General features: G+C 29.6%; 1 non-coding gene across 1 annotated transcript; it reads left to right on the top strand.

Annotated features, from left to right (window-relative positions):
• Positions 1-1,629: 1,629 nt before the first annotated feature.
• On the top strand, positions 1,630-1,736 carry LOC139886906 (small nucleolar RNA R71). Its single transcript, XR_011772766.1, has one exon. It is a non-coding gene; the product is annotated as a small nucleolar RNA R71 (small nucleolar RNA).
• The last annotated feature ends 12,415 nt before the right edge of the window (positions 1,737-14,151 follow it).

Here is a 14,151-nt window from a genome sequence, read left to right as displayed (position 1 = left end):
TTTTCCCCACACTTAGGCATTTTATTATTATTAAGCACTACCGTTGGAGTTGGTAAAACAACATGGTTCTTACCAATCATTTTTGTTGGTTCAACGGTTTTGGTTGGTGGAGATTTAGACTTTCGAATCACAAAGGTGATCGATTTCTCATCATTACTAAGTGTCATTCTACCCTTTCTTACATCAAATAACGCCTCGGTGGACGCTAAGAATGGTCGACCTAAAATTAGAGGAATGTTTGAGTCCTCTTTTATGTCAATGACAATAAATTCGACTAGAAAGGTTAAATTACCTACTTGAACGGGTAGGTTGTCAGCAATTCCAACTGGGTGTTTAATGGTTTGATCAAGGAGTCGAACACTCATATCCGTTGGACTTAACTCACCTACTCCTAATCTCTTATATAAAAAAAGAGGCATAACACTCACACTTGCACCTAAATCTGCTAGTGCATCATACATGACACAATCACTAAGTAGACAAGGAACAATAAATTCACCCGGATCACCTACCCTAGGTGGAGGTTTTGGTGGAACTGTGTTCACCGGGTTTACTTATACTGTTTTTGTTTCTTGCACTTTCTTATTCTTCTTCTTCTTCTTCTTCTTTCCAATGGTATCACAAACTTTATTACCTATTACTTGCTCATACTCAACTCCTTTTCTTGGAAACGAGATGGGTGGTCTGTATGGTGCCACCACTGGCTTTACATACTCAGGTGGTGGTGGTGGTGGTGTAACTTCTTCATTGTTACTCACATCTAAAACTTTCCCATCTTCTGGTGTTGGTTTTTCAGAATTCGTTGAAACCATGTTAACATTTTCATTCCGAGGATTTACTTCAGTATTACTCGGTAGCTTTCCTTGTTCCCTTTCACTCATTAATCTAACAAGAGTACCTACTTGTTTTTCTAGATTCAAAATGGAATCTTGTTGAGTTCTAAATGACTGATCAAACCTCTCATTCGTTTGGGTTTGAGTTTCAATAAATTGTGTTTGAGATTCAACTAGCTTAAATACCACTTCTTCCAGATTTGACTTTTTCTCTTCGGTTTGTTGTGGTGGTTTATACAAGCTAGGTCTTTGTTGACTGAAAGTGTTATTTTGAGTTGGTTAGTTATTTGGACCTTGTTGGTTATACGAGTTATTATCGGGTCCTTTTGGATTGTAAAGAATGTTCTGATTTCGATTGAAGTTTGGCCTTGGCGGTTGATAATTATTTTGATAATTATTTTCCGGCCTTTGGTTCATGTAGGAAACATTCTCACGTTGTTCCATCATTTGTTCAACATTACAATCTTTCGTTAAGTGTGGTCCACCGCATTGCTCACAATTGATTCGTATTGCGTGAATATCTTTAGTCATTTTTTCCATTCGTCTCTCGAAAGCATCTATTTTTGCGGAAACAGAATCAAAGTTATGGCTAGAATCGGCTCTAGCCGCTTTAGATGAATGAAAAATGTCTTTTTCCTGATGCCACTCATGAGAGTGGGTTGCTGTGTTATCAATGATCTTGTGAGCTTCGGTTGCGGTTTTCTTCATAATGGAACCACCAGCTGCTGTGTCGATGTCTTTTCGTGTGGTGATGTCTACGCCTTTATAGAAGATTTGTACTATTTGAAAAGTATCTAGACCGTGTTGAGGGCATCCTCTCAACATCCTTCCGAATCTTGTCCATGCCTCATATAGCGTTTCATTTGGCTTTTGCATAAACGTGGCAATTTCTCCTTGAAGTCTCACGGATTTAGATGCCGGAAAGAATCTTTGAAGAAATTTCTCAACTAAAACATCCCATGAGTCAATCGTTCCTTCGGGTAACGATTCTAACCAATCTTTGGCTTCTCCTTTTAAAGTCCAGGGGAACAACATAAGATAAATAGTTTCATCCTCAACTTCTCGGTTTTAAATAGATTACAAATCCTATTAAAAGTTCGAAGATGTTCGTTTGGATCTTCTTTTGTTGTACCACCAAATTGACATTGATTAGTGATCATGTGTAGGATTTGTCCTTTGATTTCAAAATCTGATGCTCTAACATCTGGCTGAATAATGGCGTGACCTTGGCCCGTGCGTGTGGCTCTCATTCGGTCTTCCATACTGTGAGGTTCCGTTATTTCCATTTTTGAATTGGTTGAATCCGAATCACTAGAAGATTCTGATTTAACGGTTTGTGGTTCAGGAGGAATGATTAGTGGTTCTGGATCTTGGAATTGTCCTTGAATATCCTCCGGGTTCTCAATTGTGAAGTCGGGTTCAAAAGATGGATTGTTAGAATTTTGAATTGGAGTACTTGTTCGACTAGATGATGATTCTAAAGAAAAATCAACGGCGACAATATTGGCTAGATGTCTTGATCGAGTTACAGGTGGTGAACGTACGAAAGGTGGTGAACGTTTTGCTCGGTGCATTCACTGAATATCCTATTAGTTATAAATATAAAAATTATATAAGTTAACAAATTAATAGACTTTTCTGATTTTGCCCACGTTTCGAATAACCAATAGATGCAGCAGGTAGCCAGGACCCTTTAAATCGAAAGCCCACAACTCGCCACTAACAAATCCAACTATTACTACGAACCAGAAAATTTTTGATGTCTATCAATTTAACCGCTTAAAATAATTTTTCGTTTTGAAATTTTAGAGAAGAAATAGAAAAATTCTATGTCCTAAAAACTAGAGCGTCGAGAAATAAGAAAGAAAAAGAATGCGCGTCGAAAAATAAAAATAAGAAAGAAAAATGTCGAAACTTAAAAGTCTAAAAATTATATAAAAAAGTTGCGCCTAAAGGTATTAACACTTAAAAGGAATTCTATATCCAAAACGGCAATAACTTAAAAAGGCACTAAAATTTAAAACGGCGTCGCAAAATTCTAAAGCGCCTAAATCTTAATCTAAAGAAAAAACACTTAAGGGATTTTACGGCAAACTTAAAAATCTAGAAATATAAAAATAACTACGGCAAATACTAGTCTTAAAACTAATTACGAACGAAAAATATACAAATTATGAATTAAACGTTTAAAATATACAATTTATAAAAAGATATAAAAAATGATAAAATTACTTATTTTTATAAAAATATTATTTTTATATTATTATTTTATAAAAGATATTAATTTATATAATTAACAATAACTTAATATTACAAACTATATATTAAAACTAAAATTAAAAACTAATTAAATAATTAAAACCATAAATATAATTATAATTATTAAATTAAAACCCTAATCCCGTAATTAATGCAGGGACCAGACCTGTCAGAAGCACATATGCGATCGCGTAGCACGAGAGGTAAAATCTCCGAGATCGCGGAGAAATGTAGGTTCAGAATTGTGCAGGCTCAAAACAGGCTTTTTTTATATATTTTATATTGTTTTTCTAAAAATTATATAAAAATATTGATACAAATATATATTAAAAATGTAGTGTTTCACCGAGTCCCGGGCAGCGGCGCCAAAAACTTGATGATGTTAGAGCGGGGTGCGAAATAGTTATATTTTTATTACGAAATATGTTACAAATTACACAAGTTTTATTTATTTATAGAGTGGTTATACCTAAACCTTGCTACAACACTTATAGGCAGTGTACCTAATCTACAGTAGTGTAGTTTTTAGTAAGTCCGGTTCGTTCCACAGGGAGCTGGTAAAGTTTAACACTATATTTTTAAACAATTATATTTGTACAAAATATATTATATATATATATATATATATATATATATATATATATATATATATATATATATATATATATATATATATATATATATATATATATATATATATATATATATATATTAATAATATATAAAAGGGGGTTTACCGTTTATTGACTGGTTTGTCGATTTTATATTTTAAGCGTAAAGATAAATGACAATAATTAAAGTGCGTAAAATAAATTACAATATTTAAATGACAATAAATAAAATTGCGAGTAAATAAAAGTACGATGAGAAATACAATAAAACAATTATACTTATTTAAACTTCTGTAATCATGATGTTTGGCGTTTTAATTTTAATTAATTATCTTGGGTTATTTGTCCTTTGTCCTGGATTTATTTGATACCTATCTGGTTTTTGTCCACAATAGTCCATCGGTCATAATTATAAAATGATCGTCAAATTAACCTTATTCTCGAAGTCAAATATTCCAACTAATTAGGGATTCAAACTGTAACAAGGTCTTAATACTTTGTTTAATGATTCACCAGGTTATCGACTGTGTGTAATCCAAGGTCTTTAATACTTTGTTAACAATTACATCAATTACCCTTGTATCTAATCCACCCTTATTTTAATTAGTCCATGATTATTAATTTACCCACTTGATCAGAATGAATAATCAATTACCCAACTTAATTGATTAATTAAATGATTGTTAAAGATGTAGTATAAACGTCACTAACTAGGACATGCATAATCATTTAATAATTATTAGATTAACTAATTTGAAGATAGGTTCGATAGGCTCCAAAGAATTTTCATTCAATTAGACAATACCCCCCATCTATTAATGGTTCATGGTCCAATGTCCACAAGTGTCGGTCTTTTGTCCATACCCTAATTATGGTACAAAATTTAATAACCCAATCTTAATTTTTAGTCTAACATCACGATTACTTCGGCTCAAATAAGCATAATAATAACTTAGTTATGAGACATTAATTTAAATAATTTAAACATAGCTTACAGTGATTATTTATCGCGTAGTGCTACATGGACAGAGTTCCGACTTAAAACCCGTAAAACATTTCTTACAATAACCCAATTAAACCATAACTTATTATTAACTTAAATTAAATTAAAATTATAATATAAATATAAATATATATAGAGACAGTGAGATTGAGAGATAGATAGATATTGTGCAATGGATTCGGCAAAGGGCTCGTGCCTTTTATAGGCATTTTGATTTCTGACTGCTCCGAGATCGCGTAGCAAATATGCCTTCCAGCTCCGAGATCGCGGAGTTTCGCAGATCCAGCTCACCATTTTTGGATTTTTATTTGTCGACATATTTATTAAATATATATAATATATAAATAATTTATATAATTATTTATATATTATATTTTATCCTTGTGCATAGTTGACTCATAATTTTTGGTCCATTGCGTCGGGCGTTGATAGTTGGCTCAAGTTCCGGTTCCGGATTTTCGAACGTCCTTTCGTACAATTTAATATCTTGTACTTTGCGTTTCACAACTTGTACTCTTGTCATTTTTAGACGTTTCTCATCAATAAATTGAACCACTTGGATTGTATCTTGTACATTTGAGCTTTTTGGACGATTTTGTCTTTGAATCTTCGTTTTCGCCTTTTGTCTTCGCACTTATTTAATATAAACGGATATTACTTGAAAATAGAACAATTACAACTGAAAACTTTACATATTGGAAGGATATTGCTACTAAATATATGTTCATTTGGAGCACTATCAGTTACTAAGATTTATGAAAATGGTTTCGTAGACGAGAAAGGTGTACTGTATTTAAAAGATATCGCATGTATATTACAGGTGGGTATAGGATTCAGGCTCATTTGTACCATGCATATTTAAATCTTGTGGTCTATCAAAATGATGAATTTTATTGTTTATGATAAACCTATGAACTCACCAACCTTTTGGTTGATATTTTAAAGCATGTTTATTTTCAGGTGTTAAAGAAATCTTCCGCTGTGCATTTGCTCATTTTAGAGATATTACTTGGAGTCATTCATGACATATTTCAAAAGACGTTGCATTCGATTCGTTGACTTCATCAAGATTATTATTAAGTTAATTATAGTTGGATATATTACGAAATGGTATGCATGCTGTCAACTTTCGATGTAATGAAATTTTGTCTTTTAAAAATGAGTGTAATGTTTGTAAAATGTATCATTTAGAGGTCAAATACCTCGCAATGAAATCAATTATTATGTAACGTTTATAATCGATATGGACGGGGCATTTCAGTTGGTATCAGAACGGTGGTCTTAGCGAGCCAGGTCTTGCATTAGTATGTCTAACAGGTAGTTGTTAGGATGCATTAGTGAGTCTGGACTTCGACCTAGTAGTTGTTAGGATACATTAATAAGTCTGGACTTGAACCTGGTCTGCATGTTAAAAGTTTTGCTTATCATTTCTAGTCGAAAATCATCTGCTTATCATCCTTAGAAAATTACCTGCTTATCATTCTTAGTCTAGACACATCTTACTGTATTAATTGCATGAATAGTGTATAGACAAAATTCATATCTTAGCGTATCTGCTAATTCATATCTTTGCGTATCTGGTACTGTAAACCTTGTCTGACATATTCCGTAAATTCCTCCGTAATCTATGAAATCTTTTGTTTTATATATATAGATATTCTATGTAATTAGAATACCATCCGATAGCCGAAAATCATTTCATATCGAAAAATCCTTTATTCAATTGTACGAAATGGAACTCGCCACTAGTTCAAGTCCCTCGGATTCCGATATGGAGTTTCACTCGAGCTCCGAAAACAATGTAATCGGAATGGATCATCCAATTAGCCATCATCTATTCTAGATGAATTGGGGATGGGTTCGTAGCCTACTTAATCATTAGATACAAGAAGAAGGTGATCCCTTCCATCCACCACATTTCCCTCTTGGCGAAGAATCTGAAGCACTTACCGACGAACCTGTTCGAGACACCATTTTCTCTCTCATTTCCAGAGTATCTCATCATGATTATATACTATCTCAGATTCTAGATCTTATTCATTTGCTTGTCCGAACTGACAATCATCCCGGAGTAATAGAAAAAGTCAACGAGCTTCGCGCACGAGTAGTGACTTTGGAGAATGTGATGCACAATTTGCAAGTATCACAAGCAACATCGACAACACCACCAACATCAACATTAATACCACCACCAACCACAACCGCGTCGTAAACCTCAACTTTACAATCTGTCCCACGAGCACCAATGTCATACGCTCTGTAGATACCAAGGAATACCAACAACAACAAATGATGAAGTATTGATTCATAACTTCATTGGAGAACTATTAGGCGGCGATTATGTAATCTCTAAAGTCTTAGAGATTATTTATTCTAGCTCAAACCAAAACGTAAATGAGATTAATATTATATTAACTCATTAAATCCATGATTACATCTGAAGAAAATATATATGTATATATGTTTTCATAAAGATTGTAATTAAAAATTGTTTTGTACAAATTGTTAATGGTGAAAATATTTTAACGGGTAGGTAATATCTGAGGAATATTTAGATTTCACATTAATAAGTTACACTGTACATTCTTCGAATTTGATTCAACAGTAATTTACTATCCTACTTACATCCAAAGATATACGAATCCGTTCACCACAGAATAACCATTTTCATTCAATTTCATATTTGGATTTTGACCTATTAGAATCCAACAAGTGACATAATGAAGAAAACATTGGACAAAATAAAATTTGTTAGAAACAAACAAATTAACTATGAGAAAATTTTGTTAAGAAACCGCGCTAACAAAATCCTAGCTAACTGTTAATTCCTTATTACATTTTATTTATCGCAATTTATTTGTCACAATTTATTTATAACAATTTATTTATCGCAATTTTAATTCTCGCAATTTTATTTATCGTCATTTAATTTTTGTTATTTATTTTACGCGCTTTAAATATCATCGGATAAATCGGGACACGTATACACTGTTTTGACATATCATATCGACGTCATCTATATATATTATTTGGAATAACTATAAGTCACTCTATATCGCGGTAATGCTCGAGTTAGCATATAAAGGGTCGAGGTTGATTCTAAAATAATATATATACTTTGAGTTGTGATCGAGTCTGAGACATGTATACAATGGGTCACGAGATGTATTAATTAATTCGAATATAATATATTAAACTATATATGAATTATTGAACTACTAACTGTGGACTACTAACTGTGGAAAATTAAAATGAATTAAAATATTGATTATAACATCTGAAACTAAACATTTCTTCAAGTTTGCCACTTGATTTCATCTTAAACCTCATTTGTATCTTGACGATTACAATATGCGTCATGATTCTTGAAAACACCTCAATCGAGAGGATGAACCAACCTTACTTCATCTACGGAAGGAAAGATTTATGCATATAGTTATGCACCTGAAAAACTCTCGGAAACTGAGTAAACGTTTAACACGTAGTTGTGCTAATTCCTTTAGCGTTATTATTACTGAAAATAAATTTGCAACTCCTGTTCGAGATAGCCAGTTTTGTCACAGCTCCAGCAAGTCAACTTCGACTTTTCGTCTGAAACAACCTTATTATAACCTTGATATATATGCGTGCTCTTTTATTGTTACCGGAGAACCTTTTATATTCCACCATATTACCAGCAGACGTACCAGCAACCTTGTTGCTCCTTGGCTTCAATCTCTCCAACAAATCACTATATTTATCTATTGAAGTCTTATCATGAACTCATCGGCATCTTGTAATGATAATTACCATACCAAATACCGGGAGGCATCTATCGATAATCTCGAATTTCTCAGCGATTCTACGATAACAATTATATATATATATATATATATATATATATATATATATATATATATATATATATATATATATATATATATATATATATATATATATCTCCTGGATTTACGAACTTAAATTCTGAATTTCTGAAAAGCGCTTTAGCCTATGAATCAGTTTTCTGAGTTTTGAAAAAGCTGATGAAGCAGTGAAAACTGAAGACTGCCTTAACAGTCAAAAGTTTAATGATAAATAATGGAGTGTTGAAAAAGCTCAAAGATTTTGATACTGAAAAATGAATTAAGCAAACCATGAAGGAGGCTGTAGATAAATCACAGAGAGTAAACTTGCCTTAAAAGAACCCAAATGATTCAGTATCTGCTGAAGTCATTAACGAATACCTTACTCCTGACTCTAAACCTTTACGGACAAATTTTCTTCAACATCCTTCGACATTAGAAATTCTAAGATATCATCGTATCTTTCATTATAAATATCCTTGATATTTCTGAAGATATTTTCATAACTATTCTTATCTGAAATCATTTATCTCTTCGCGATATCAGTGTTACATCAGAAAGGAAACTATTTTAGTTTCTAAATTCTGAAAGATTCGAATTTAAAATATGAATGTTTTTGAAGTAGTGTTGGAAATTGATGCATGAGTTAGTATAATATAATGACACTTGATCAACGTGATTATATTACAATAAGTCATGCTGAGTTTCTAATGAAACATGATGATTCACAGACTATAACGTCATCATGTACCATTTTACATGACTCTTACATTCTATCTAATATATAATCATGTCAAGAACATAATTTCCTGATAGTTCTATCTTTTCTCTTGAATTCTGGTAATTTAACCAATCAAGATCGTGCTATTACAATCTCTCTCTTAGAACATTAGTCATGTTCAATCGAAACTTTATGCCTACAAATTCTGGACCATTATTTGCTTGACTTGAAGTCGAGAAGAGAAAATAAAAGCATGGAACTTCGAAATATGAGGGAAAGTATAAAGCACAACAATAACACAGATATTACAAACCGTATATATCACTGCGTATAGCAATGTAAAGACACGGGAGAATTATAAATACAACAATCCCTAGGGCGAAGTAGAAGTAAACAGATTTCTCCGGTGAGAGTTGGAATAGAAGGATGATTGTTGCGATAGTCAAGATAAGGTCCAGGATCAGAACTGGATTAAGCATTTTCACTATCCTTTGGAAGTAAGAGTTGAGGAAGAGATTATAGGAGTGGTGAAAATAATGGAACGGAAGAGGTAAAACTTATAGCGAAATATCAGACATAGCAATCAAGGTAGATTACCCCCATTTAATTAAAGAGATCCTAATTTCCTTATTCACCGAAGAATTGAATCTTATAAAGATCACGAAGATATTCTTTAAATCCCTTGAATTTCGAAAATCAACCGTGACTACGTCACCGGTTAAGACGAATTTTCATTTACTCATTTCACTCTTTTGTGATAGCTTCATTCGTACTCTTTGAATAATCGAATTATTTTATCCTTATTACTCAATGGTAATAAAAACTCTATTTATCAGCTCATATGAGTCATGAAAACATACTTATTGTCAACTATGACGATCCCAATAAAATTTCGGGACTAAATTTCTTTAACGGGTAGGCACTGTGACGACCCAAAAATTTCCGATCAAATTTAAATTTGATCTTTATATGTTTCCGACACGATAAGCAAAGTCTATAATGTTGAGTCTCGAAAATTTTGGAACTATGTTCATGTATTCATTTGACCTTTGACAATTCCCGACGATTCACGAACAACTATTTGTAAATAGATGCATATATATATATATATATATATATATATATATATATATATATATATATATATATATATATATATATATATATATATATATATATATATATATATATATATATATATATATATAATGATTAGAAATATAATTTGAAATAAAATACTATTTAAGGGTTAGAAGTTAAAATATAAATGTTATATTAATATTATTAATATAATATAATATATATGCATACATATATATATATATATATATATATATATACATATATATATATATATATATACACATATATATATATATACACACACATATATATATATATATACATATATATATATATATACACACACATACACACACACACACACACATATATATATATATATATATATATATATATATATATATATATATATATATATATATATATATATATATGAAATTTGATATATATAAGTTGTTATAGTATTATTACTTATATTATTATTATTATCATGAATAATATTAATATTATTATAATTAGTATTATTATTATTATCATTAATAATATTATTGTTATTAATATTAATTTCATTATTAATGTTAATTAATAATTACTAATGTTATTATTAATATTTTTATTAACTTTATTATTAATAAATATCATTATTCTTGTTATTTATATTATTATTATTATTAAATACCATTAAAATTGATATCATTTTTCTTACTATTAGTATTATTTTGATTCTTAATATTATTATTATAATTTCTATTATTATTATTATTATTAGCATTTTTATTATTTATTATATTATAAACTGTATTATTATTATTTAATTGTATTAATAATCTTATATAGAATATAAATAAATAAAAACGCGTAGGATCTGTTGGAGATCAACGATATATATATTATAATTCAGTTGAATACAAAAATTCTTGGATATTAAACTGTTAAAGAATCAAATTCTGTTGTATATCGACATCAATCTTTCCTTTAACGTCCTTCCTGTCTGCATTCTGTTACCCATCGTAATCGAATTCTCATTACAAACAAAAATCGTTCCAATCACCTTTATGAACTCCAATTATTTGAGTATTATCTATATATGATGATACCTACTACTGCATTTCAAAAATTAAAAACAGAAATTAAGAAAAACAAAATCGTTCCCTCTATTCTTGACCAAGAACATCAAAAGCTTGATTTTGAATCGTTTTTAAAAATCTAAAAGTGCAGAAGTGTTAGAAATCTTTTATTTAAACTTTCTGCAAAGTTTCAAATGTCAATTTATCGTATCGAATTCGAATTCGTGAGTTAAACTTTTAAATCTAAAAGTCAAATATGTGTTCTAAGTTCAAATTGAAGTTCTAAGGGTCTTTAATGTTGAAATTAATGATTCATATAGTTTCTAAGAATCATTTGCAACACAATTTGAGTTGTAACTTTTGTCTAAAACTGTGTAAAAATCAAAAATCGATGTTGGACTTCAATTCTTTTTCGCGACTGTTTTCCAGCTTTTACTTTTGTTTATTCAGTTCTGATTAATCCAAACGTCTATTAGAAGTTGCTTCTGTATCATTTATGAATTCTAAACCAAAGTGAAATTGTTGTTTTGATTGATAAATAAATAAAAAAAACTTCATGTGGAGTGGTTGAAGAAGAAGGGATTAATAGAAAGAGAAAACGGGTTATAAATTTTATTATGTGAGTTAAATCAGGAAAGACAGAAACGGTGTAGTGGTTCGTGGTGTTTTCGGGTGGGCGTGAGGTCTCGGGTTCGAACCCGGGTCGGGATAGTAATTTTTTTGTTTCCTTTAAAGGTAGTCCTCCTTTCTTTTATTATTATTATTATTATTATTATTATTATTATTATTATTATTATTATTATTATTATTATTATTATTATTATTATTATTATTATTATTATTATTATTATTGTTTTTATAATGATTATTATTATTATTATTATTATTATTATTATTATTCTTATTATTATTATTATTATTATTATTATTATTATTATTATCACATTTATATTTATAAGTATTATAATTATTATTAGTGTTAGTATTATAATTATCATCATTATTAATATTATCCTAATTATAAATATCATAATCATTATTATTATTATTATTATTTCTATAAGTATTATTAATATGTTGATTATTGTTAAATTTTATCATTTATGTATTATAGCTATTGTTACTAATATATGTATTAATATTATTATGATTAGGGTTATTATTATTATTATTATTATTATGAAAATAATACAATTTATTATTATTTTAATTAATATTAGTATTAGTATCATTTTATAATTATTAGTATTATTAATACCGGCATAAGTATTATTATTAATATTATCATTATCATTAATGTGAGTATCATTAACAATATTGTTATTATTAAAAATTTATATAATTATTACTAAAAATATCATTATATTTAATCTATCCTTATTTTCATAAAAACTATTATTAATACTATCATTAGTAGTATTAAAATTATTATTTTTATCATTATACTTATTCTAGTATTATTATAACTATATTTTGTAAACAAAAGATTTCTTATATAATAGATATATAATATAAAACTTAACTATATTATAGTTATTATTTATTTAAATATATAAAATAACATATATAATTTATTAATATAAAATTACATCATTAATAATAATATATATAAATTTATTCGATTATGATTATATGTTTTAATATACATATGAATGATATAGGTTCGTGAATCCAAGGCCAACCCTGCATTGTTCAGTATCGTCGTATGAATATTTTTACTACAAAATATTGTATAGTGAGTTCATTTGCTCCCTTTTTCTCATTACATTTTTGGACTGTGAATTCATGCAAAGTTTTAATAACTGTTTTACAATATTTATATGCGTGAGAACATTTGATTCCCTTTTACTCTTTACATTTTTGGGACTGAGAATACATGCGCTGTTTTTATAACTGTTTTTATTAAATGCTTTTGCAATATATATTTTTGGGACTTAGAATACATGAAATGCTTTTATAAATGTTTGACGCGATATGGCACAAGCAAAACATTCCTCGAATGAATTATTATACAGACAGAAGTTCTGTAGGTTATTATTGAATTAGTTGGACGTTATAATTGCCACTAATTGATGGGAATATTTTCCCCTGATAATTATAACTTGGTAACCTAAGAATTAGGAAACGGGTATGGCCCCTAATTCACGCGAATCCTAAAGGTAGCTACCGGGTTTAAAACCCCCACCCAGAATGTTCACTAGATGGAAGCACTAGTGGGCGTGGTGTTTAGTACTTCGAAGTTTATATATTATACAGACGAGATGTTCTGTTTTTGGAATATTATTGATGCGCATTATATGTTAAGGTCGGTTACCAAACCAAGCAATGAAAGAAAAGTGAATGTTATGTATCGAGAGAATGATTTTTATACACAGGTTATGTGTATGATGTTTTATACACGAGAGATGTGTACGGTTACTAAGATTTATGAAAATCGTTTCGTACACGAGAAAGGTGTACTGTATTCAAAAGATACCGCATGTACATTACAAATGGGTATAGGATTCGGGCCCATTTGTACCATGCACATTTAAATCTCGTGGTATATCAAAATGATGAATTTTATTGTTTATGATAAACCTATGAAATCACCAACCTTTTGGTTGACACTTTAAAGCATGTTTATTCTCAGGTGTTAAAGAAATCTTTCGCTGTGCATTTGCTCATTTTAGAGATATTACTTGGAGTCATTCATGACATATTTCAAAAGACGTTGCATTCGAGTCGTTGAG

This window comes from Rutidosis leptorrhynchoides, chromosome 1 (genome assembly GCF_046630445.1).
Source record: "Rutidosis leptorrhynchoides isolate AG116_Rl617_1_P2 chromosome 1, CSIRO_AGI_Rlap_v1, whole genome shotgun sequence".
Taxonomy (NCBI): domain Eukaryota; kingdom Viridiplantae; phylum Streptophyta; class Magnoliopsida; order Asterales; family Asteraceae; genus Rutidosis; species Rutidosis leptorrhynchoides.
Note: the sequence above shows the minus strand (reverse complement) of the source record. Positions and strands in the feature narration are given on the sequence as shown.